This window comes from Pleurodeles waltl, chromosome 2_2 (assembly GCF_031143425.1).
Source record: "Pleurodeles waltl isolate 20211129_DDA chromosome 2_2, aPleWal1.hap1.20221129, whole genome shotgun sequence".
Classification (NCBI taxonomy): Eukaryota; Metazoa; Chordata; class Amphibia; order Caudata; family Salamandridae; genus Pleurodeles; species Pleurodeles waltl.
In genome coordinates, this window is record NC_090439.1 from 1,044,250,763 (window position 1) to 1,044,275,623 (window position 24,861).

A 24,861-nucleotide genomic window follows, 5' to 3' on the forward strand; every position below is an offset into this window, starting at 1 on the left:
CAATGGTTTGAAATGGTAAAGGGTTGTGGGTACTATGGGTGTGTGTTTGATAGTGGTGTGGGTGGGGTGTGTGTATGAGTGTCAAGTGTGTGTTGTTTGAATTGTCCAATGTGGTGTTGTTTTGTTTGTGTGTGTACATTTTGAGCGCGGCGGTATGTACAGCCAATAGTTTACCGCTGTTGAATGTCCGCCATGGTGATTCGTGGGTCATATTGTGATGGGCGTAGTTCTGATGGCGTAACAGTGTGGGTTTTGATACCGCAAGTTTATCACTGACCTTTGGGCTGGCGGGTTTGTGTATGTGGCTGAATACTGACGGTTTAGTGTGTGTGTATGTCATAATATGGTGAATGGATGTCCGCCGCCACGGGGCAAGTTGGCGGCTGTCAGTGTGGTGGTAAGTGGGATTTACCGCCAATGTCATAATTAGGGCCTATGGGGCATATTTATACTCTGTTTGCGCCGGAATTGCGTCGTTTTTTTTGACGCAATTCCGACGCAAAACTAACTCCAATGACTACTCCACACACTATGGCTGTGTATTACATGTCTTTATGCATCTGTGTGTAACGACAAACTCATCATTCTAAACCTGCATTCTCGTCACCATGCTCTAACCCTTACGACACAGTTCAGCCGAGTCAATCAGGAAACAAAAGGGTTCCATTACTAAGAACTCGCAGGACACTACATATCCCCCTCTGATAAATAAGTACAAATTTTTACAAATATTTACACAATCATAGTTCTCCAATGAGACTTCGTAGCACGTCCCGATCATGTCTTCGGAAACTGGGAACAGGCAAGAGGAGTGTCCATGATCTGTGTTGACGATGTAGGAGAAACAGCAGTCAGAGGTTTTTCAATTGTCCTTTCGGAACCAGTCTCTATACTGACATTGGTATCTGACAAGTGATGAGCTCAGAATGACATTTTCTCAGCTGATGAATGACCATGCGATCTCCTCTAGTGATAACAATGTCTTTTGTGTGTCATCTTTTATCTGCGTAGGTCATCCTTTTTCTGTTATGATCCAAGTTTTTGATAGGGGTTTCTTCTTCAGTATTTGATCTTGTCTTGGTACATTTAGGTAACTTGGTTGTCATTGTTCTCCCAAACATCAAAGTTGCGGGGCTGCCACCTGTGGTCGAGTGAGGGAGTCAAATGGTAGGCTCGCAGGGTAGAAATCAAGACAGTTTTAAGGTTGAGCTTTTCTAGCATGCTGAGCAGCTTTTTTTAATGTACTCTTGAAACATTTGACGAGGCCATTATCCTGTGGCCAAAGAAGTGTGCTCTTTTGATGCTGTATGTTAAGAAGATTGAAATATTCTCTGAATTCTCAACTATTGAAAGGTGGGCCATTGTCAGACTTTAAGATTGCAGGAGTTTCCCAGGTTGCAAAGATGCCATCTAATCTCTTGTTGACTCTCTATTGAGTGATAGATGAGAGATCTCCTATCAATTAAATACTGGAGTACTCATCAACAATCGCCATCAGGTGATGACCATTATCAAGAGGGCTGAAAAAGTCAACAGCAATTCTTTCCCTGACATACTTTGGTAACTCTGACATGCTTAAGTGGTGATGAGTAGTTTTCGATGACAGGCAGTTGCATAGATGACAGGCCTTCAACTCTCTTTCACCTCTTTCATTGAGGTGTGGAAACAAGACTCAGGGTCTGTTTACAAGTTCAGCGAATGGGATGACCCGTCCACCAAACTTCCGATGGGGAGGCTGCCGCCATACTGGCTACTTCCCCACCGGGCCCCTTACGACTTTACCGCTGGGCTGACACAAAGGTTTGCCCAGTGTGAAAGTGGCAGCATTATCGTCGGCTCACAATGCTGGGGAAACCCTGCACTGCCCATGCCAAGTGCTTGGGCAGTACAGGGGCCCCCTATGGCCCCTGCACCTGTTCTCCACCAGCCTTTTCATGTCGGTGAGATCGTCATGAAAAGGCTGGTGGAGAAGCAGGTCGTAATCAGCAGGCTGATTCTGACCTCCGCCACCGTCAGCCCAACAGGATGGAAGATCCAGGCAGAGACGGCGGTAGGTAGATGGGGCTGCCGACCTTGTAATGTGGTGGTCGGACCGCCACAACCCCAGCTGTCCAACAGCCACCGCAAGTGTGGCATTCCGAGGACCGCCACACTTGTAAGCAGGCCCTCAGTCTCAGAGAGCTTGTTTTGTGGCAACAATTCCATGGTGTCCTTCATGGGCCACCTCAATTATCTGTTGTCAAAGACACTCCTGAATAACAATTCTCAAAACTCTCAGGATAATGCCTTCTTGAGTCATAGACAGTTCATCTTTGACATTCTCGAGCTTATGGTATTTATCGTCACTGGCAAGAAGTATTGCATGCTGATTCAAAGACTGATGTGTAATAATGTCTTTCAGTTTTAACATGTCACTATCTTGACTCATGCCAATGACAATTTGCTTCAATGAAATAGCAACTGGTAGGGTTGATTTCACAATGAAATTTATGTAGGCTTCAGCCATCTTGGAAGTGGTACTATGACACTGTATAGGCACTCTGGAGAAGTAGTCGGCAAGGTTTTGATATTTTCCTGGATGGTGCATCAATAACAGCTTCTGCATGGAGCTTTGTAATAAAATATGCCATTTCAGTAGCGTGTTCAATGGCTTGTTTAATTCCTTTAAAGCTTTGTTTGCATTTATGTGAACAAAGAAATTAAATATTCTTTTTCTGCAAGTCTCTCAATGGAACACTCCAAGTGGCAAAGTCTGGCATGTATCGGGAACAGTAAGTGGCTATACCAAGAAATTAAAGTAACATGGAAACATCTTGAGGGGGAATGGTAGTTGACAATGCTTGCACTTTTGCTGGATCAGGTGTCATACCCCCATCAGAAAAGATATGGCCAAAGAACTTTATTGAAGTCACATTTCTCAGCATTTAAAGTTAAACCAGCACCAAACAGTAAATGACACGATTGCCTGAGAGCTTTATCGTGCTCCTTCTGTGAAGCTCCAAAAACGAATATCTCTTCACTGTAATTGAAAGCATTGATGAAAGGCTGTATGATACGTCGAATGACATCTTGAAAAATTTCTGCACACTGAAATTTAGTCTTTTATATTGAAACTGACCAATATGTGTAGAAAGTGTTGTAATGTACTTGCAATTCTCCCTCAGTTTCAACTGATGAAAGCCTTTGTTTAAATCAAAGTGGGAGAAGACTTTCACACCATTCAATTGTGCTATCATGTCAGCAATGTGCAGACCTGGATGTCATTCTTTTTTATTTGCCTTTGATGGAGCAGATATGTTAATTAAAGAAATTGCTAATGATTAATGTGTGTTTTATTAATGAGAAAAATGCATAGAGAAATTAAATTTTGAAAATAACGTGCGCATTTGAAAATGTGCCCTCGGAGAATGGTCACCATGTGTATTAAAAGAAGCAAAATAATAGAAAAGTTTATAAGAAATGCACTAATATGTCATAACGAAGTGTATAACCTATGTTTGGTATAAATTCATATTCTTAAATTAGCCAGACTAAAGGCCTGGTTTCACTGGGCCTTGCTTGCTCTGAACATGCAGAATTTGAGTGCCTCGCACAGGACTGGTAACCAGGGATGGCAACCTTGAAATGCTCAGAGTTCAAGCCGGTCAGCTTTAACATTCTGCAAATGTATCAACGAACAGGAGATGATGAAGACAATTTGATACAATTATGTGTAGTGTAGGCTAAATGTCCTTTCCCAGGACTTGAATAATAGAGGCACTGACTAGAGACTCGTATGCAACAATTTTGTTACCTGAAGTGCTGGATGATGTTCTCATCGCAAGAAGAACCAATCAGTTTTATGGGGCATAAAGCATATGCAAAATTGAAGATTTGTTAAACAAAAACTATAGGTTAGAGTCATAACTTCTAACAGACTGACCAATTAGCAATTAGTGGGATGGACTGGGAGACCCTAATAAAAAGTCACAACAAGGGGTGAGAAATCAGAACTGCGACGAGAAAGTTCATTACGTCAGGAGACGCTGTCCGAGGTGCTGACAATTGGGCTTATACTCTGTGAGCCTGATCCATAGCTGACCATTGATGACCTGGGGATGAAGACTGACTTGTTGCTGATCCATCCTGGATAGGTAGCTATGAAAATGTGACTGACAAATTCTGTGCCTTTTCTTCTAGGTACCAACTGCACAGTTTTTATAGAAATTCTATCTTAGGTAGATTTTTCCAAATTAATGTTTTCACTAAATTGTTTTTGCATGAAGACCCACATGCTAATGCTAATCTTGGTTAGGCTGACAGGGGAGACGTTGACAGTGACAAATGACTGACGATTTAATTTGCTGAATTACATCATTAATGCTGATATTCACTGACTTATGATTTGCATTATTGCTCATGTTTTCCTTTAAGAAAAGTGTTTTCTATGGGTGAACTAATAAAACTTGCTTAATAAAGATATATTTAACAGTTGATTAGAATTGTAATCAATAGGGAATAAAAGTTGTTAACCTTTTCCATGAGTGATGGTAATTTCTGATAAATACGGTTTTCTTTTTGGTTTCTGAAGTGGTTGGTATTGATCTATTGATGTTGATTATTGGATCGGTGGATACTCCATGCGATTTAAAAGGTTCATCGTCCTTACTAAGGACCGGGCGCGCTAGCAGTTTTTGGTAGCAGCTTCATGGTTAATTTCCTTGGGGAACTAGTTATGTGGTGATTACTGGTTATGGTAGCAGTTTAAGTTGGGGTTAGTTGTTCGTATTTTAAGAGCTTTGAATTTTGTTTTTTCGAAATGACAATTGTACCAAAGATGATGTTCCCTTAAGCCCAGAAATGACTTTCCCAAACCCTGGAACCTGCTAGTAAAGTTGGGTATGTTTCCAGCGTATTTTGTGGTAGTGTGAAAATGGTAGGTTGCGTTTGCACAGGCTTAAGAAAACCGCTGGTGAATTGTGAGGTATGTGAGGTATAGCAGGGAGTCTGCGTACTCCAGTTGAGGTTAGTAGGAGTATGTGTACTCCTTAGTATGAGAGTAGGGAAGTCGTCGAACTTCACATGTGTGTGGCGCTTTGTGCTAAAAAATTATCCACGTGGTTGTTAGTGATGTCCAGACCCTGCGTGGTCTAGGACTCCGGAGTAAGTTGACAAGTGTAGGAGACACTTGGTTATGTGTTGTAATCTGTCTGGTTTAGTAGGTTGATCGGGCGTGGTCAACAAGTCGGTGTGTGTGATAATTGGGTAAAAGAGATTTCGACTGAGATTTGATGAGTTCTATGTGCACCAGGACAGACCCATTGATCAGTTGAGAGTAAAATTTGTGGGTCAAATTTTGCTTGTGGGAGACTGAGAAAGAGGAATAGCTATATGAGCCAAGAGAGCCATTAGTGAAAACCCGTAAGGTCTCTGAAGCGATTGTGTCCCTTCCTGTAGTAAACCAGCAGGTTTGTTTTAGTTACTGGGTTTTGGTAAGTTCTCCCAATAATTTTCATTAATTGTGTGAATCGAGTCAAGGAGGACGAGCCGCAAGACTTTGTCAGCTGCTGTGAGTCAGTGTGACGTCAGAGTGTGCTACGCTGGGATAGGTCGGTTAGTGAGAAGAGCCACGAGCGGATTGGGAGCCGTCCGCAAGAGGCAATTGGTTGAGTAAGACGGTGAAGGGAATCTTGGGAGTAAAAGTCATTTCATATTTTGAATCAAAGGTAAACAAATCAGGTAAAATTAAGTTTTTCAAGGGATTTAAGAGTGCGATGAAGGGTGATACTTACATTAAGGCATCTGTAGGGGAGCCGACCCCACCGGAGGATTCTCCGGCCTATATTGTGATGGCGGAGCGAGGTGTTGCTCCGTGTTTATGGTTAAAGCAACGGTGCAAGTTAACAAAAAAACAAGGTTCTTTAGCGTTTCTGGAGCATGGTACATTTAATTTGAGAATTTTGGATCAATTGCGAATGTCATTGTACAACATGAAGCCATTACCGAGACCAGCACAGTTCGAAGCTTTAGCAATTTGGGAGCTAGTGGCCAGACAGCAACAAGAGATGAAGTTCAAGAGGAGGATGAAGTATGTAGAAAAATCATTAGATGAAGCTAGAAGGGATTGGGAGCAAAAGAGATGGAGAATGGCGACATCACAGGAGGTCAAATTGTTTCCTGCAATTGCAGAGGGAGATGAGACAGAGAAGGAAGATAGTGCCAAAGAGGACGAGAGTGGAGGGAGAAAGAAAAAGAGAAAGTCCTATGTGGATGACGATGACTCTGATGTTGAGGATCTCATTACACAGCTGTTAAGAGATCGACCTCCATCTTTAACAACCTATGCAGGGGGTCCAGGCACTAATGCTACTGCCCCTACAGCTGCTCTGGTACAAGCCCAGGGAGCTGAGGGAGCTGTACAGGCAGAAGGCGGACAAATACCAGGGGTACTACAGAGTACACCTAATGCAGGAACTACTACTGTAGTTCAAGCGCAGATACACCCTCAGTGCAGAGAATTTATCCAGATGTGCCAGTTCTTGAGACAGTCTCGAACATAATGGTGCCAAGAGAGCAGGTACCTCCAAAGCCAATGCTGATTCAGACAGATCCGACACCAATGTTATTGCCTTCAGCTCAAGCACAGGGTCTACCGCAGTTTACACCACTGACAGGAACACAATCAGATATCGCACCAGTTATGAATCAGGCAATGGGGGTAACATTCCTGCAAGGTGCAGGTGTTAGGGCAGCTCCAGATGCAATATCGCTACCAATTACTGTTGGTCCAGCGGTACCTTTATTTGCACAGAAGAAGTCAGATGCAGGGGAGCAGAATTAAATGTCACAGAGTCTTGTTAGGAGGGGAGTGAGTGATCCTGCGCAGCCAATGTCATCTGCGGTACAAACTTTCAATGGACGTAGACCTTTAATGGATCTTAGTCTACATGTAGCACTTCCAGATGCAGTAAATGGCCCGAATGCGAGTCAGAGATTGAGACTTTTGACACCGCAAGCTTCAGGTGCAGTGGTACAACTTGCCGAATGCAAGTAACATTTCATTAGAGGGATTGTCAGCTCAACAATTAAGTGAGTGGTTAGACAGTCTAAATACACCTCAGAATGCATCCAAGGGCGAGGATCAGATGAATCGAGTAAAGTTGAATATAGAGGTTACCGAATTATTCAAAGGAATAATGGGTGTGAATAGATTAGAGTCCTACACAGAAGAAGAGCTGAGGTACTTATGCCAAAAGATTACAAGAGAAGTGAGTAAAGTACATCAGAAATTGTCAGAGCTAGCAGATAAACATGAGATTGACATTGAGAAAACAAAGCAATTGAAATGCAGCAATAGATTAGATTTTGAGGCGAAGGATTTTGAACACATGAGATCAGCAGGAATGAAGGCACACTTGAGAGAATTACTGCACAGTGCACAGATTTGTGGAGCATTAGATAAGTGGGAAGGTAGATGGACAAAGAAAAAAGATAAATGAAAATGGGATTTACAAGAAGGGGCTGAAGGTGGCGACAAGGGGGAATCAGTCAAGATGCTTCCAATGAGAGAAATCCCAGGAGGGCAGTTCGTTCATGTTCCATGGCACAGAAGTGACATATTGTCATTTACAAATGATTATCCCAAATTGAGAGAGAAGCCGGTTGAGTGGTATCAACAGACAGAGAGATTTATGAAGCTTTCCAAATGTTTGTGGGAAGACTTGAACACTCTATTGGAGATAGTGTTGCCAGCAGATTTGTGGTTTGAGTGTAAGAGGGCTGAAGACAAGGATTTCTCCCAAAAACATTGATTGGCAGTGGATTGATAGAACGGTCCAAGAGTCTAAAGAATCAATACATACCTACCATGAAAGATTGTTGAAAGCATTCAAGGGGTACAGTGGTAAGGAAGCAATTGAGTCGAAAGATATGTTGCATTTCGTGTTCGGGTTTGTCGAAGGTCTAAGACCGGAGGTAGGGCAATCAATCAATCAATCAATAGATTTATAAAGCGCACTACCCACCCGTTAGGGTCTCAAGGCACTGGGGGAGGGGGACGCTACTGGTCGAAGAGCCATGTCTTGAGGCGTTTCTTGAATGTCAGGAGGTCCTGGGTCTGGAGAAGGTGGAGAGCGGTAGTGAGTTCCAGGTCTTGGCGGCTAGGTGGGAAAATGATCTTCCTCCGGTGATGGTGCAGCGGATGCAGGGGACGGAGGCGAGGGTGAAGCTGGTGGAGCGAAGATTGCGGGTCGGGTGTGGAAGGTGAGTCTGTCGTTGAGGTAGGCTGGACCTGTGTTGTGGAGGGCTTTGTGTGCGTGGGTGAGGAGTTTGAAGGTGATCCTCTTTGATACGGGTAGCCGATGTAGGTCTCTAAGGTGGGGGGAGGTGTGGTTGTGGCGTGGGACGTCAAGAATCAGGCGGGCGGAAGCGTTCTGGACTTGTTGCAGCTTTGTTTGTAGTTTGCCCATTGTTCCTGCATTTAGAGCATTTCCGCAGTCCAATCGGCTGCTGACTAGGGCGTGGGTGACAGTTTTCCTGGTTTCAACGGGAATCCACTTGAAGATCTTGGGGAGCATACCGAGAGTGTTGTAGCAGGAAGAGGAGCTTGTGTTGACCTTCGGAGTCATGCTGAGTGTGGAGTCCAAGATGAATCCCAGGTTGCATGCGTGGGTGGTGGGCGAGGGTGCGGTTCCTAGGGAGGTGGGCCACCAGGAGTCATTCCATGCTGAGGGGTTGGCGCCAAAGATGAGGATCTCTGTCTTGTCCGTGTTTAACTTGAGGGGACTTGATCCCATCCAGTTGGCGATGGCGTGAAGTCCGTTGTGGAGGTTGTTCTTTGCAGTTGTAGGGTCTTTCATGAGGGAGAGGATCAGCTGGGTGTCGTCTGCATAGGATATTATGTTGATGTGGTGAGTTCGTGCGATGTTGGTGAGAGGGGCCATGTAAATGTTGAAAAGCGTTGGGGTGAGGGATGATCCCTGAGGGACATCACAGATGATCTTGGAGGCTTCTGACTGGAACGGTGGAAGGCGGACTCTCTGTGTTCTGCCGGCGAGAAATGACAAGATCCATTCGAGAACCTTGTCGCGGATTCCGGTGTTGTGAAGGCGTGTGCGGAGAGCGTGATGACATACCGTGTCGAAGGCTGCGGAGAGGTCCAGGAGGATGAGTGCCGCTGTTTCTTCTTCGTCCAGCATGGTCCTGATGTCGTCTGTGGCAGCAATGAGTGCAGCCTCGGTGCTGTGGTTTTTGCAGAATCCGGATTGGGAGGTGTCGAGCGCCTTGCTGTCTTCCAGGAACTGGGATAATTGGCTGTTTAAGATTTTTTCGATGACCTTGGCTGGGAAGGGGAGGAGGGAGATCGTCCGGTAGTTCTTGGGGTCATCTGGGTCCGCCTTGGGCTTCTTCAGCAGGGCGTTGACTTCTGCGTGTTTCCAGCTTTCTGGGAAGATGGATGACTCAAAGGAGCTGTTGATGGTGTTGCAGGTGGGGAGCGATGATGTTGCTTGCTTTATTGAAGATGTGGTGTGGGCAGGGGTCTGATGGTGAGCCGGGATCGATGGAGGCTATGGTGTTAGCGATGTCTTCTTTGTTGATGAGGGTCCAGGTGTGGAGGAGGTAGGTGTTGTTTGAGGCATTGGGTTCGTGGGTGTCTGTGGTCAGTTGGTGGGTCAGGGGTTGAAGCTGTTGTGGATTTCTTCTGTCTTTTGATGGAAATGGGTTGCGAACTCCTGTGATGGCGGGGGTTCGTTGGAGCAGGTCCTGAGGTTGGAGAGCTCTTTGATGATGCTCTTTACTGTTGTGAGCGTTGGTGTTTATACGGTTTTTGTAGTGGGTCCTTTTGGTGGTGCGGATCAGCTGGTGATGCTTGCATGTGGCGTCCTTGAGTGCAATGTGGTTGGAGTTGGTAGGTTCAAGGCGCCAGGTTTTCTCCATTTTGCGACATGACCGTTTGGATTCCTGTAGGTCTGGGGTGAACCAGCTGGCCTTGGTTCTGTGGAGGGTGTTTGGGGTTTTTAGAGCGGGGCGAGGGTGTTGGCGCAATCCTCTATCCAGCAATGCAGGTTGGTGGCGGCTGTGTCAGGGTCCGGGATCCCAGGGGGTGGGGCCTGGGCGAGGGTGGAGATCAGTTCTTCCGTTGAGATTTTGCTCCAGTTGCGTCGGGGGGGTCGTGTGCGGTGGTGGTGTTAGGGTTTGTGCACAGCAAAGAGCATGTCCCCTCTCACTGCACTAGTGGGTTCTGTAATAGCTCCCTTTTAAACTTACTATTGAAAGCCTTTCTTGTTATCTCACCTTCTCCCCCCACCCCTCTAGGCTTCTGTGTATGTTGTTTAATGTGCTGTTTTGTTTACACATTGGGCCTTGCTTTTACCAAGGCTTCTTTAAAACAATCCTCTCTAGGCCATGTGTTAATTTAACTCATTTGCATAATAACTGAAACTCTGCACACCTTTCAAGAACATGTGCAACATGTGAGGACCACACCCAGCTCTTCAAACCACACCCAGCTCTGCACACCTTTCAAGAACATGTGCAGCATGTGAGGACCACACCCAGCCCTGTCTATAAAAGGCAGCCCCCGAGCCTCACCCAGTGCTTGTGCTCGTCTACCTCCCGCTTACCTGAGGACAGATCCCTCGGCGCTGGCACTCCTGCTCTCTACAGAGTTTCATTGGCTTCAATGGGCGCAGCTGCTGGCTCTTCCTTCTTCCGGTTTCCGGTTCCTCCTTGCCTTAGCCTCTCTCCTACAAGCAACCTACAAAAGAGAAAGAAGACAAGGTTAGACTGATCAGTATCTCTTGCCAGCAACAAGTAAGTGCAAAACTTTTATTACCTGAAAGAACTTTGACAACAATTTATGGATTCGTGTATAGACAATTTGAAACAAGATACCTTCCACGAACATTGTGATTCAAACTCTTTGTTACAAGAATACTTTGCGGAACTTTGTGAAGCAAACATTTTTTTATTTTTTTTAATGGAACTTTTAAGAATCGAACCGTGGAAACCATTAACAGCAAGGCAAACAGTAAATCAAGTACTTGCACAAATTACATGCTGTATTTTGACGTAAAAGTACAGTATTTGTTTTATAAAAGATTCTGGAAATATGGGAAAAGTGAGTCTGCTATTGGGAATTTAGCCTTTAGTTATATTAAGATGAATGTTTGATATTGGTAATTCTGATAACAGTATTTGTTTAATGTTTTAGAAGCTTTAGAGTAATAGAAAGCACATCCCAGAGCAGTAACACATTCCAAACCTGGAAACTAGAGACCAGGATCCAAGAGGTACTTTTAGAAGAAAATTTCTAATAAATAAAGGGATAGTCAGGAACCCAGTTAGGAATAGGTTGTACTTATCTGTTCTTTGTTTATGTTTCATTAGGCACCAGTTTCTACAAAAGTCAGAGAGGGCCGCAGATTTGTGCAGCACTTCAACAGTGGAAACGCAAGAACGGTGTTGTCTCTTTATTTTATTTTATCCACTTCCCCCTTCCCTTGAGCTTCTGTTCTTAGTGCACTGTTTTAAAAACTAGTGTGCTGGAACAAGCAGTTTCAGGGTGGGGTCGGATTGTCTTCAACCTCCATCAGAACTGAACAAGGACTCAGGTGAGCTGGGCTTTGACAGAAGCACAAGCCTTAAAAAAAAATAAAAAAAAAATAAAAAATTCAGTTCTGGTGGACGATGAATATCGGGGAAGAAATAGAGGGCATTGATGTCACGGATATGGCGCAGGCCCTAAATGAGGACTTGGCTCATAATGAATCAGTGTCTGGCATCTTGCAACATATGCAAGAGGAAATAGAGAGATTAAAGATGGAGAATACCTCTTTAAAACAGGATTTAAGCAGGTATAAATTTAGGGTATCTCAGTGGAACACAGCTTTTACGCCTTTGTTTAAAACCTCCTCAGAGACAGGGGCGCCATCAAAACATACAACTTTGCCTCCCCCAGTTGAGGTCACTGTTAATGTTCCCAATGCTGTGCCCTTAGCAGCACCTGAACGTTTTCATGGAGATAGTAACAAATTCCATGTTTTTATCAATCAATGTCAATTACACTTTGTTTGTAAGCCACAACAGTTCCCTACTGATGCTACGAAAGTGGCATTCGTCTTGTCTTATTTGGGTGGCACAGCAGCCAATTGGTCAATTCCTTTCGTGGAGAGAGATGATCCCATCCTCCATAATTGGAATCAATTTAAACGTACCATGACCAGCCTTTTTGCAAAACACACTTTCATGCAGGCAAGTGATAATGAGCTTTTAAATCTTAAACAAGGTAACAAGGATTTATTTACCTATCTCACTAGTTTTAATCGTTTACTCACCGAGACACAGTGGCTAGAAGAAAAGCGTGTCTCCCTTTTCTATAAAGGTTTGAGAGACGAGTTAAAAGACGCGCTGGCTCATATCGTTGATTTGTCAGAAGACTATTCGGACTTTGTAGATTTAGTTGTGAAATTAGAACATAGACTAGGAGAAAGAAAGGGAGATAAATACAAACTGGAATCACGGTTAACTTTTATTAGACACGAGAAGAAAGACCCAGATAATAAACTCCCTGAACCTGAGCCTATGCAAATAGGGACAGTCAGAGGTCCACTCACATCAGAGGAAAAAGAAAGAAGGAGAAAACTTCAATTATGCTTATATTGTGGAAGGGCAGGTCACTTTGCCAGAGAATGTCCAGTAAAGCCTAAAAATCCACGAAAGGGTGCTGTTTCCTCCACCTCCTCAACTGAATCGGGAAACGATTAAGCTCGACAAGGGGAGAGGTTACTTGTTCGAGAAAACAACTTAATCAAACCTCTAATGCTGCAGCCTTCATGGTACCGCACATACCTAGACATTTCATAATTCAGGTCGTTTTAATTGTTACTACCCAAGTGAGGCATTCTCTCCCTGTCCTACTGGACTCAGGCGCGACAGGAAATTTTGTGGATAATAAGTTAGCTGAAAACTTAGGACTTCCTATGTGCCTAAAGCCTTGTCCAGAAGCAGTATGTGCAGTGGATGGGTCAGAATTGACCTCTGGATTAATCACAAAACAAACAAGTCCACTTGTTATGGTCTGTCAGAACGGGCACACAGAGGTGATTAGCTTTGATCTGATAGATACTCCTAATTTTGGTTTGATTCTCGGGGTACCCTGGTTAACAACTCATAACCCAAAAATTGATTGGGTGAATAGAACTGTTACTTTGGATTCCTCTTTCTGTAGAACCAATTGCTATCAAGAAGCAGGTACAGAACAGAGCACAGTATTACACTGTGCTAGTGTTACACAAGATGAACCAAGTCTCCCTCCTGAATATTCTGACTTTAAAGACGTCTTTGATCCAGTAAAGGCTAGTGTGCTGCCCCCACATAGGTCTTATGACTGTCGTATAGATCTTATCCCAGGGGCCCCTTTACCTAATAACAGAGTGTATGCTTTGACTGACGAAGAAACCAAATACTTTAGAACCTACCTAGATGACCTACTACAGTCTGGGTTCATCCGTCATTCCACATCTCCGGTGTCATCTCCACTCTTTTTTATCCCGAAGCCGGATAAATCCCTGCGCGCGTGTATCGATTATAGAGGACTAAATAAGGCTACAATAAAGAATAAATATCCTCTTCCTCTAATACCTGTGTTGTTGGATCAATTAAGACATTCTACTGTATACACTAAACTAGATCTGCGGGGAGCTTACCACCTGGTCCGAGTAAAAGAGGGGGATGAGTGGAAGACAGCTTTCAAGACAAAGTTTGGTTTATTTGAGTACACAGTAATGCCCTTTGGGTTATGTAATGCCCCTGCGGCCTTTCAGTTCTTTATAAATGAGGTCCTACACGAATTCCTGGACGTTTGTGTCATAGTATACATAGAGGATATCCTCATTTACTCTAAGAACTCAGAAGAACATACCCAACATGTTCGTGCAGTATTATCAAAGTTAAAAGAAAATCATCTTTTTGCTAAGTTAGAAAAGTGTACTTTTAGTGTCAGCAAGGTGGACTTTTTAGGATACTGCCTGTCACCTCAAGGAATAACTATGGATGTAAAGAAAATCAGTGCTATTGCTGATTGGCAAGAACCATCCTCTGTAAAAGATATTCAGAAATTTCTGGGTTTCGGCAATTTTTATAGGAGGTTTATTGCACATTTTGCAGACATTGCGGCCCCAATAACTACCTTGTTGCGGAAAGGGCAACGATTTCTTTGGACTGATGAGGCGGCACACGCCTTTCAGCTCCTAAAACAAAAGTTCACTTCAGCCCCAATTCTGAAACATCCTGATCCTGACTTGCCTTTTTTTGTTGAAGCGGATGCTTCACAAGTAGCTTTAGGAGGAGTTCTCTCTCAACGAGATGCAGTAGATGGCCAGTTACATCCTATAGCCTTCTATTCCAAAAAGTTATTACCAGCTGAACAAAATTACACTGTGGCTGAAAGGGAACTACTAGCTATCAAAGTAGCCTTTTCAGAATGGAGGCACCATTTAATGGGAGCCAAGTACCCAGTTACAATCTTTTCTGACCATAGGAACCTACAGTTTTTTGGATCACTTAAAGCACTAACACCACGTCAGATGCGCTGGTAAATTCTTTTTAGCACATTTGACTTCGTAATAACCTATAGACCAGGTGCACAACAAATTCAATCTGATGTGTTATCTAGATACGGACATACTTCAGACATGAAACAAGATAAAATAGGAGAACCCATTATTCCTCCCCAAAAGTTTTTGGCACCAGTACAACAGAAGGATTTCATCACAGATCTATATAATGCACACATGCAAATAGCACCTCAGGATTGGTTAAAGGATTCCAATAACACAATACAACGAGGTTTATTGTATCACGACAACATGCTGTTAGTGCCCACCTCTGAATTACAAACACAGGTGATAATTTGGCATCACGCCTCACCGTTGGCAGGTCATCCTGGTTGGGTAAAAACCCTGGAAAATGTGCAAAAACACTTTTGGTGGGACACTATAAGAAAGGACATTAAGCAATTTGTCACTACCTGTCCAATTTGTGCAAGACATAAATCTTCTCATAAGGCCCCTGACGGCTTGTTAATACCAATGCCAACACCCAAACAACCTTGGCACACTGTGAGCGTAGACTTCATTGTAGGTTTACCACCTGTAAAATCTTTCACAACAGTGTTGGTTATAGTGGATTTTTTATCTAAAATGGCACATTTTGTACCATTACGGAAATTACCCACGGCGGCAGAATTTGCCGATATTTTTATAAGGGAAATTGTGCGTTTACATGGTTTGCCAAGCAAAGTGGTGTCAGACCGAGGGAGCCAGTTCAACTCTAAATTTTGGAAAAAATTATGTAAAAAACTGAAAATAGATGTGGCATTATCCACTGCTTTCCACCCAGAGACAGATGGACAGACTGAACGACTGAACCAAACCTTACTTCAAACGCTACGTTGTTTATTGGCTGATTATTCTAGTGAATGGTTGGAAGCTCTCCCTGTAGCGGAGTTTGTTTATAATAATACTGAGCATTCAGCTCTACTTTGCTCACCATTCTATTTCTTGCAGGGGTCATCCAAGAGCTATACCCATTTTGTTAGAAGATTCTCTGTTACCTACAGTAACGGATAGTCTAACGAGGTTAGGTGACATACAAGACAAAGCCAGGAAACATTTATTAAAGTACAAGGAAAGCATGAAAAGACAAGCAGACAAACACAGATCTGAGGCCCCAATGTATAAAATCGGTGACAAGGTATGGCTCTCCACAAAGAACCTAAACATAGAGGGATCCCGAAAGCTGCAACCACGTTTCATTGGACCCTTTAGTATAACTGCCATAGTAAACCCGGTAACAGTAAAATTAGATTTACCAAAAGAATATCCAGTACATACTACATTCCATGTGTCCTTGCTTAAGCCGTACAATCCAAAAACCCGACCTGAACCACCACCTCCACCCATACCAATTAAGGGAAATCTAGAATATGAAGTGAAAAGCATAAAAGACTCAAAAAGAATTAGTGGACGTCTGTTTTATTTAGTAGAATGGAAAGGATATGATGAATCTGAGAATTCATGGGAACCAGCATCATATGTACATGCCCCACAGCTGATTAGACGGTTTTATTTAAAAAATCCAGGAAAACCCCGTCCTGTAGGAGGGCCTTTGAGGGAGGCAACTGTTAGGGTTTGTGCACAGCAAAGAGCATGTCCCCTCTCACTGCACTAGTGGGTTCTGTAATAGCTCCCTTTTAAACTTACTATTGAAAGCCTTTCTTGTTATCTCACCTTCCCCCCCCCCTCTAGGCTTCTATGTATGTTGTTTAATGTGCTGTTTTGTTTACACATTGGGCCTTGCTTTTACCAAGGCTTCTTTAAAACACTCCTCTCTAGGCCATGTGTTAATTTAACTCATTTGCATAATAACTGAAACTCTGCACACCTTTCAAGAACATGTGCAGCATGTGAGGACCACACCCAGCTCTTCAAACCACACCCAGCTCTGCACACCTTTCAAGAACATGTGCAGCATGTGAGGACCACACCCAGCCCTGTCTATAAAAGGCAGCCCCCGAGCCTCACCCAGTGCTTGTGCTCGTCTACCTCCCGCTTACCTGAGGACAGATCCCTCGGCGCTGGCACTCCTGCTCTCTACAGACTTTCATTGGCTTCAATGGGCGCAGCTGCTGGCTCTTCCTTCTTCCGGTTTCCGGTTCCTCCTTGCCTTAGCCTCTCTCCTACAAGCAACCTGCAAAAGAGAAAGAAGACAAGGTTAGACTGATCAGTATCTCTTGCCAGCAACAAGTAAGTGCAAAACTTTTATTACCTGAAAGAACTTTGACAACAATTTCTGGATTCGTGTATAGACAATTTGAAACAAGATACCTTCCACGAACATTGTGATTCAAACTCTTTGTTACAAGAATACTTTGCGGAACTTTGTGAAGCAAACCTTTTTTTTTTTTTTATGGAACTTTTAAGAATCGAACCGTGGAAACCATTAACAGCAAGGCAAACAGTAAATCAAGGACTTGCACAAATTACATGCTGTATTTTGACGTAAAAGTACAGTATTTGTTTTATAAAAGATTCTGGAAATATGGGAAAAGTGAGTCTGCTATTGGGAATTTAGGCTTTAGTTATATTAAGATGAATGTTTGATATTGGTAATTCTGATAACGGTATTTGTTTAATGTTTTAGAAGCTTTAGAGTAATAGAAAGCACATCCCAGAGCAGTAACACATTCCAAACCTGGAAACTAGAGACCAGGATCCAAGAGGTACTTTTTGAAGAAAATTTCAAATGAATAAAGGGATAGTCAGGAACCCAGTTAGGAATAGGTTGTACTTATCTGTTCTTTGTTTATGTTTCATTAGGCACCAGTTTCTACAAAAGTCAGAGAGGGCCGCAGATTTGTGCAGCACTTCAACAGTGGAAACGCAAGAACGGTGTTGTCTCTTTATTTTATTTTATCCACTCCCCCCTTCCCTTGAGCTTCTGTTCTTAGTGCACTGTTTTAAAAACTAGTGTGCTGGAACAAGCAGTTTCAGGGTGGGGTCGGATTGTCTTCAACCTCCATCAGAACTGAACAAGGACTCAGGTGAGCTGGGCTTTGAAAGGTGGTGAGTGACTGGTTTCTGGTAGGAGAAGTGGATGCAGCGGTGGTCAGTCCAGCTGAGTTCATTGGAGTGGCTGAAGGAGACGTGACTGCTGGCTGAGAAGATGGGGTCGAGTGTGTGGCCTGCGGTGTGGGTGGGCGATGTGACGAGTTGTTTGAGGTCGAGGTTGGCGAGGCTGTCCAACAGGTTGGTGGTGTTGATGTTGTTGTTTTCTAGGTGGAAGTTCAGGTCGCTGAGGAGGATGTAGTCTGTTGAGGCGAGGGCATTGGCGCTGACGATGTCAGCAATGGTGTCGCAGAATAGGGATCAGGGGCCCGGGGGTCTGTAGATCAGTATTCCTTTGAGGGTGGTGTTGGCATTGATGTGGATGTTGAAGTGGAGGTGCTCGGCAAGTTTGAGGGTGTCGTGGGTGCTGCTTGAGACTTTGATGGTGCTTTTGTGGACTATGGTGATTCCTCCTCCTGGTTTGTTGGTGCAGTCTCTTCTGGTGATTTTGTAGCCTTCATGGATGGCTATGGCTAAGTAGGGTTCCGAGGCCGAGTTCGTCCAGGTTTCGTTGAGGAAGGCGATGTCCGGTGAAGTTGAGGTCAGTAGGTCCCAGAGTTCAATTGCGTGTTTGTGGACGGAGAGGGTGTTGAGTAGAATGCAGGTGAGGGGGTTGTCGGCAGGTCTGTCGTGGTGCTTTAGGGTACAGGTGAAGTGGCAGGCTTGGCAGGAGAAGGGTCTCTTGGTGTTCTTCGGGGTGGACTGGAAGCAGGTGGAGGAGCGTCCTGGATTGAGGGCGTGGAGGTCATTGGCAGCAGAACGGCGTGCGGTGGTGCGGGGGCCTCCCGGGCCAGGGGGAGTGGGGCTGGGCGCTGTCCTGTCGCGGACGGGCACAGACGGGCTTGCCGCTGGCGCGCCTTTGGTACAGCGACCGCCTTTAAGAAGGAGAGGAGGGAGGGAGGAGCAGCTGGGAGGCAGGAGGGGAAGGCGAATGGCAGCGCAAAGGGGGCGGGCCGCAGGGACGCAGTGGCAGGAAGCAGAACGGCTCGGGGGAGCCGAGAAAGGCAGCGGGGGGCAGAGAGCGCAACAGGGCAGAAAAGCGGCACAAAAAGTGAAAATACGGCACAAAAAAGAAAATAAAGAAAATACAGTGAAACAAGGCACAACGCTTACCACTAGACACCAGGGATGAGGAGGTGGAAGCCTCGAACACGCAAAGCCAGGGACACAGGCACAACCAGGTGGTGCTGCGCACATGGGGGAGCGAGCTCTTGACCAAAAACAGGTCAGAGGTCACTGATGGTCACAGATGATTAGGAGTCATTTAATTTGCTGACAAGCAAAGCCGATTGATGAGGTGATGCAATATGCAAAATACTGTACTGACGAAACTGAATTGAAACATAAAAAGTTGAAAGAAAAAGGGATGGTGATGCAAATAAAGACAGCTCAAACAGGAGTGCAGGGAGCTATAGTACCGCCTATGCTGCTGCAGTACAGAGCTGTTATGTTCCAGCCTCAAGTGAGAGGTAGAGGGTGTGGAATGGACATGATACGTGGTCCAGCTTAGGGACTGTGGTTGTTCAGAATGATATGCAAGGTATGAAAAAGATGTTACCGTGTCATTTGTGTGGAAACGTGGGACACTGAAAGCCGGAGTGTCCGTTGATGGTGCAGGATGGTGTGATTTCGCAAGGTGAAGTCAGTACATTTCAGATTGTGAAAGTCCCAAGAATGAAAGGATTAATTCCTAATGCTCAGAATCGAGGACAGAAATTCCTACTGGTGCAGCAAATGCAGGTGCTGCGTGCACAATTTTGCTCCATTACAGCCAGCACAGCAGCAGGTCCCCATGGTACCTAGACAGCAAATGCAAATACCTAAAGCCCCGATGGAGCAGCAACAGGTGATGCTTACTCAGCAGGTCACAGGTCAAAGACAAGACAGTAGTAATAACACATTACATCAGTTTCCATTTTACAGTGAGGATGAAATAAACAAAGAATGGATGAGTGACAGTTCGGATGAAGGAGCCTGTATGCTTGCTGCTTCTCTAGAAGTAGATCAGAGAGGACCTTTTGTGAAGGGAAAGATGATAGGCTACAAGGTCTCATTCTTGGTTGATACAGAAGCTACACACTCTACAGTATGAAGCATAGAAGTCCCTAATTTACCTCTTTCAGGCAGAACAGTACAAGTTGTGGGAGTGGAGAACAGACAGTTGACAAATCCAATCACAGAACCAGTGCAGGTCGAAATTGGAAATTACCAGGGAATGCATAGATTTGTGGTGTGCAATTCAAGTTCCGTATCCCTATTGCATAGAGACTTACTGTGCAAGACCAAATGTTCCATCAATTGTTCAGACACAGGGATAGAAGGCCAGACAAATAGTGATGATGAAGAAGAGCAGGCAACTGCAATGATAGTTAACAATGCCTATGAAGAATACCCATTGATTGAATTTTTCCCAATGTTCACTGAGAAAGAATTGCATGCGGATTTACAGAGAGCAGTGAAAGAAGAGGTATAGGATCTGACAGGAAAGGAAGTAGGTCTGATTAAGGGAGTTGAGCAGATTAAAATCACTTTGAAGCCAAATGCATTGTACCCGCAGCTTCCACAGTATAACATGCCACAAGATGTTTTAATGAAAGTGGCGCAAATATTTTGAAACTTTTTAAAACAAGGAGTTTTGAAACAAGTGCTGAGTAGCCCATGTAATTCACCGATAATGGGTTTGAAAAAACCATGTGGGAAAATACGAGTTGTGCAGGACTTGCGAAAAGTAAATGACATGGTGGTTAGGTGTTGTCCGATAGTGCCCAATCCAGCAGTGATACTGTTTCAGATTCCTTGCGTTGCAGAGTGGTTCACAGTGGTAGATCTGTCACAAGCTTTCTTTTCTGTGCCTCTTCACGGGGATAGTCAGTTTCTTTTTAGTTTCAAATTCCTAGACAGAGCCTACAGCTGGTACAGGCTTCCACAAGGGTATACGGAGTCACCATCACTATTTAATCAGATCCTGAAAAAGAACCTGTAGTCGTTGGAATTGCCATGCCAGTCGACTCTGGTGCAGTACATTGATGACTTGCTAATCGCATCCAGAACAAGGAACAAGTGTAAAAATGACTTGATTGCCCTGTTGAATCATTTGGGAGAGTTTGGACCTAAAGGCTCACCTGTGAAATTACAATTTTGCCAAAAGACAGTGCAATATCTGGGACACCAGATTGAGAAGGGATTGAGGAGAATTTCCAGGGAGAGAATTACCATGATTCTGCAGAGAAATCCCCCAACTTCACAGAGAAATGTCAGAATGTTTCTGGGAATGGTTGGGTATTGTAGACAGTGGATTCCAAATTTTGCTGAAATTGCCAAACCCTTACAGCAATTCATACATAAGGGAGTTACAGATCCCATTACCCTAGATGAGGACCAGATGAAAGCATTCACCGAATTGAGAGAGAGTTTGTGCAGAGCTCCAGCGTTAGGAATGCCTGATTACACAAAGCCTTTTACATTGTTTTGTCATGAACGTGATGCTTGTTCTTTGTCTGTCTTGACACAGGTCCATGGAGGTGCTTATCGCCCAGTAGCTTATTTTTCAGCTACCTTGGACCCGGTTGCAGCAGCTTTACCAGGTTGTCTGCGAGCAGTAGCCGCAGTTGGTCTAAGTCTTTCCCAATGTGAGGGGGTAGTCAAGGGATACCCTTTGACGGTAATGGTACCACATTCTGTTGAGATTTTACTGACACGGACAAAAACTCAATATTTGACGGGTGCAAGACTGACCAGGTATGAGATGAGCATCTTGGGTGCTCCAAATGTAACATTGAAAAGATGTACGGTGCTAAACCCAGCAACATTACTGTGATACTGTGGAAATTGAAAAAGAGGAAGATATTGAGCATAATTGTCTTGAGGGAACTGAAGCTATGTACAAAACCAAGGTCTGACATTAGAGACACACGTTTAGAAGAAAATGACCAAATTGTCTTTATTGATGGTTCGTGTCTCAGGGATGGATCAGGCACACTGAGAGCAGGATATGCTGTATGCACCATTACAGGCACCTTAGAAGCTTCATGGCTTCCAGGTGTATGCTCTGTACAAGTGGCAGAGCTAGTAGCTCTTACTAGAGCCTGCTATGTTTCTGCAAGATTAAGAGTCACAATCTATACCGATAGTCAATATGGATTTGGAATTGTTCATGATTTTGGCCAGTTGTGGTCGCAGCAAGGTTTTATGACCTCGACTGGAACTCCAGTAAGAAATGGCGACCGGATAAAAGAGTTGTTGTACGCAATTCAGTTACCTTAAGAAATTGCTATGGTAAAATGCAGTGCACACCAAAAGACACAGGATTACATTTCCTTGGGAAATGGATATGCGGATCAAGTCGCAAGGTTTTGCGCATTGAACTGTATATCATTTAAGGACAAGTGGGAACTAATGCATGAAGAAGAAAATAATCGTGCAAGTTTTGCTTTGAAAATAATTGACACACTAGAGGAAATGAAGACCTTGCAGGAAAATGCAGACAAGGAAGAGAAAAAGCTTTGGGTAAAACTTAAGTGTATTCAAAGACCAGATGAGATTTGGGTTTCTGAGGAGGGTCAGATGGTACTACCAACCAGTTTGTTGACTCAGATGGCCCGTGATTATCATGGCCAAGCAAATATTGGAAGAGATGACATGGTTAGATTGTTCAAAGTTGATTGGTTTAATCCAAAGTTCAGACAAGCAGCAGAGGCAGTATGTCATCAGTGTGTAATCTGTCAACAATTAAATGTGGGAAAAGGGACAGTGGTGAATTTGAACCACATTGGAAGAGCAGGAGGACCATTCAGCAGAATGCAGTTGGATTTCATTGAGATGCCTGCATGTGGTGGATTGAAGTACGTGTTGGTGATTGTGTGTGTGTTTAGTCATTGGATTGAGGCATACCCCACACTTAGGAATGACAGTCTCACAGTTGCGAAGCTGTTGCTTAGAGAGTTAATACCACGGTTCAGATTTCCGATCTCTTTAGAATCAGATAGGGGAACACACTTCAATAATGAAGTGATCAAACTCTTATGTGCAGCATTAAACATTGAGCAGAAGTTGCATTGCAGTTATCGCCCAGAAGCATCAGGACTTGTAGAACAAATGAATGGTACACTGAAATCAAGAATCGCCAAAATGTGTGCCACAACAAATCTGAAATGGCCAGATGCATTACCTTTGGTGTTGATGTCAATGCGAAATATACCTGACAGAAAGACAGGACTGTCACCCCAGGAGATTCTCATTGGCAGAGCAATGAGGTTGCCAGCAATTCCAGCAAATGCTCTTGTCAATATTACAGATGACATGGTGTTGGATTACTGCAAAGGTCTGGCTGATGTGGTTCGATCTTTTTCTCAGCAGGTGCAGGCTGCTACCCTGCCACCCATCCATGACCCAGGTCACAATCTGAGAGCTGGAGATTGGGTCGTCATTAAAAAGCATGTTCGAAAGACTTGCCTACAGCCGCTTTGGAAGGGCCCATATCAGGTGGTGCTAACAACTACGACAGCTGTGAAGTATGCTGGGCTACCTCACTGGATACATGCGAGCCATACCAAGAGAGTGGTGAGTCTGCAAGATCATGAAGAAGTGTTGTTGAGAGCACCAACAGCAGCGAAACAAGTGGCTTTTCCTGAGCCAGAACCGGAGCAAGCTGAGCCTAAAATTGACCCAGAACTGGTGGAAAAGGGTCAATCACTCCAGTAAGAGGCGAAAGTGCAGAAATAGAAGAGGGTGAGCAAGAGTCTAACTCAACAGAGACAACTGGAGAAGCAAACGCAGGAAGGGTTCTCCCAGAAGTAGATGGTGCCGAAGCACAAGCAGAGCAAGTGCCAGATCAAGAGAGGGAAAGAGGTGAGACGGATCAAAGCCAAAGTGGTCCGACTCCTCCTGAACCTGCTGCAGGTCCATCAAGAGAAAGCACCATAGAAAGAGGAAAAGAGAAGAGTCCAATTTTGAAAAGAATACTGACAGAAGGATCAAGGACAGGAGACAATTGGCCTGAATCGCAAATTGGAAAGAAGAAAGAATTGGTCATAAATGAGCCAATAGAGGAAGAAGTAGACACTACAAGAAAAGACAAACTAAGTGAAGGAGAATTAGCTGGGAAACGAAGGGTGAAAAGGAAAAGAGTAGCAAGTCGAAGATACGCAGGTCCTGAGTGGGCGTATGCAGCAACAAATGAATGGCAAAATGAGTTTATGTCCTTTTGCTTTGACAGAGAAGTTCCGAATCAGTACTTTGATCCAACCTGAAGGGAATCAATAGACTGAGTTGTTGAGCTAATCTGAAGAAGAATAAATAGAGACTGTTGAAATAAAAAACAACGGAAAAGACATTGATAACCTGATATGACATTTGAAAACCTGGATGTGACAAGCTGCTAACTGATTTTATAAAGGAGAAAAGGGTTCCTGCATGTGAAACTGAAGTGTGAGAAAAGAAGCATTTTTTATTTTTCATAATGTTTGACTTTTTCTGTTGCATTTTAACTACGAGTTATTTCTACTTTCTGATTCTTTACAGATCATGGCTGAATTAAATAATCGTGTAAGAAATATTAGATATTGCAGATATTTGAGTGTTGGAGTAGCAATTATGTCTGGAATAATGTTTATAATAATGATTGTGGGAATGTCTATTCATGAAATGAAGGAAGCTGCTATTGCTCCTGTTCTTGAGACTACTACACTAAAAGCTTTAGAGAGGTTCAAGCTAGATGAAAAATATTTGCATGACTATACTAATGCAGGAGGAGAGCTTTCTTCTATTGTTTTCTATCGGTTTTTGAGTGAGTATGTGGAGACAATGGATGCAATAATTGTCTTGTGTGTACGCAAATTCCTTCCTCTGTGGAAGAATGGGTTACGTACCATAGCTTGCCATTAACATACGGCATAACTTGTAGTTTGCTATTAACCAGATTCTATATTAAGAATATATTCAGTATGGGGGGCGTGGCCAAAATGGTGACCGGGATGGTCGCATAATCTGCAGCTCTGATCCGGGCCCGTGTTTATCATCCTAAAACAGGCACCGGCACCCTTAAGCGTGCGAGATGCCACCTGCTCTGACTGGGGCGCCGACATCTCCTCACCTAAACCCGACTGCGGCACTTCGGGAACCAAGAAGCGGGCTGCGGTCTCGGGAAAGGCCGACGAGACCCGCGGAGGTCGAGGCTCGTTCGCCGGGGCCATTGGGACGTGGCGCCTCCTGCACCGTA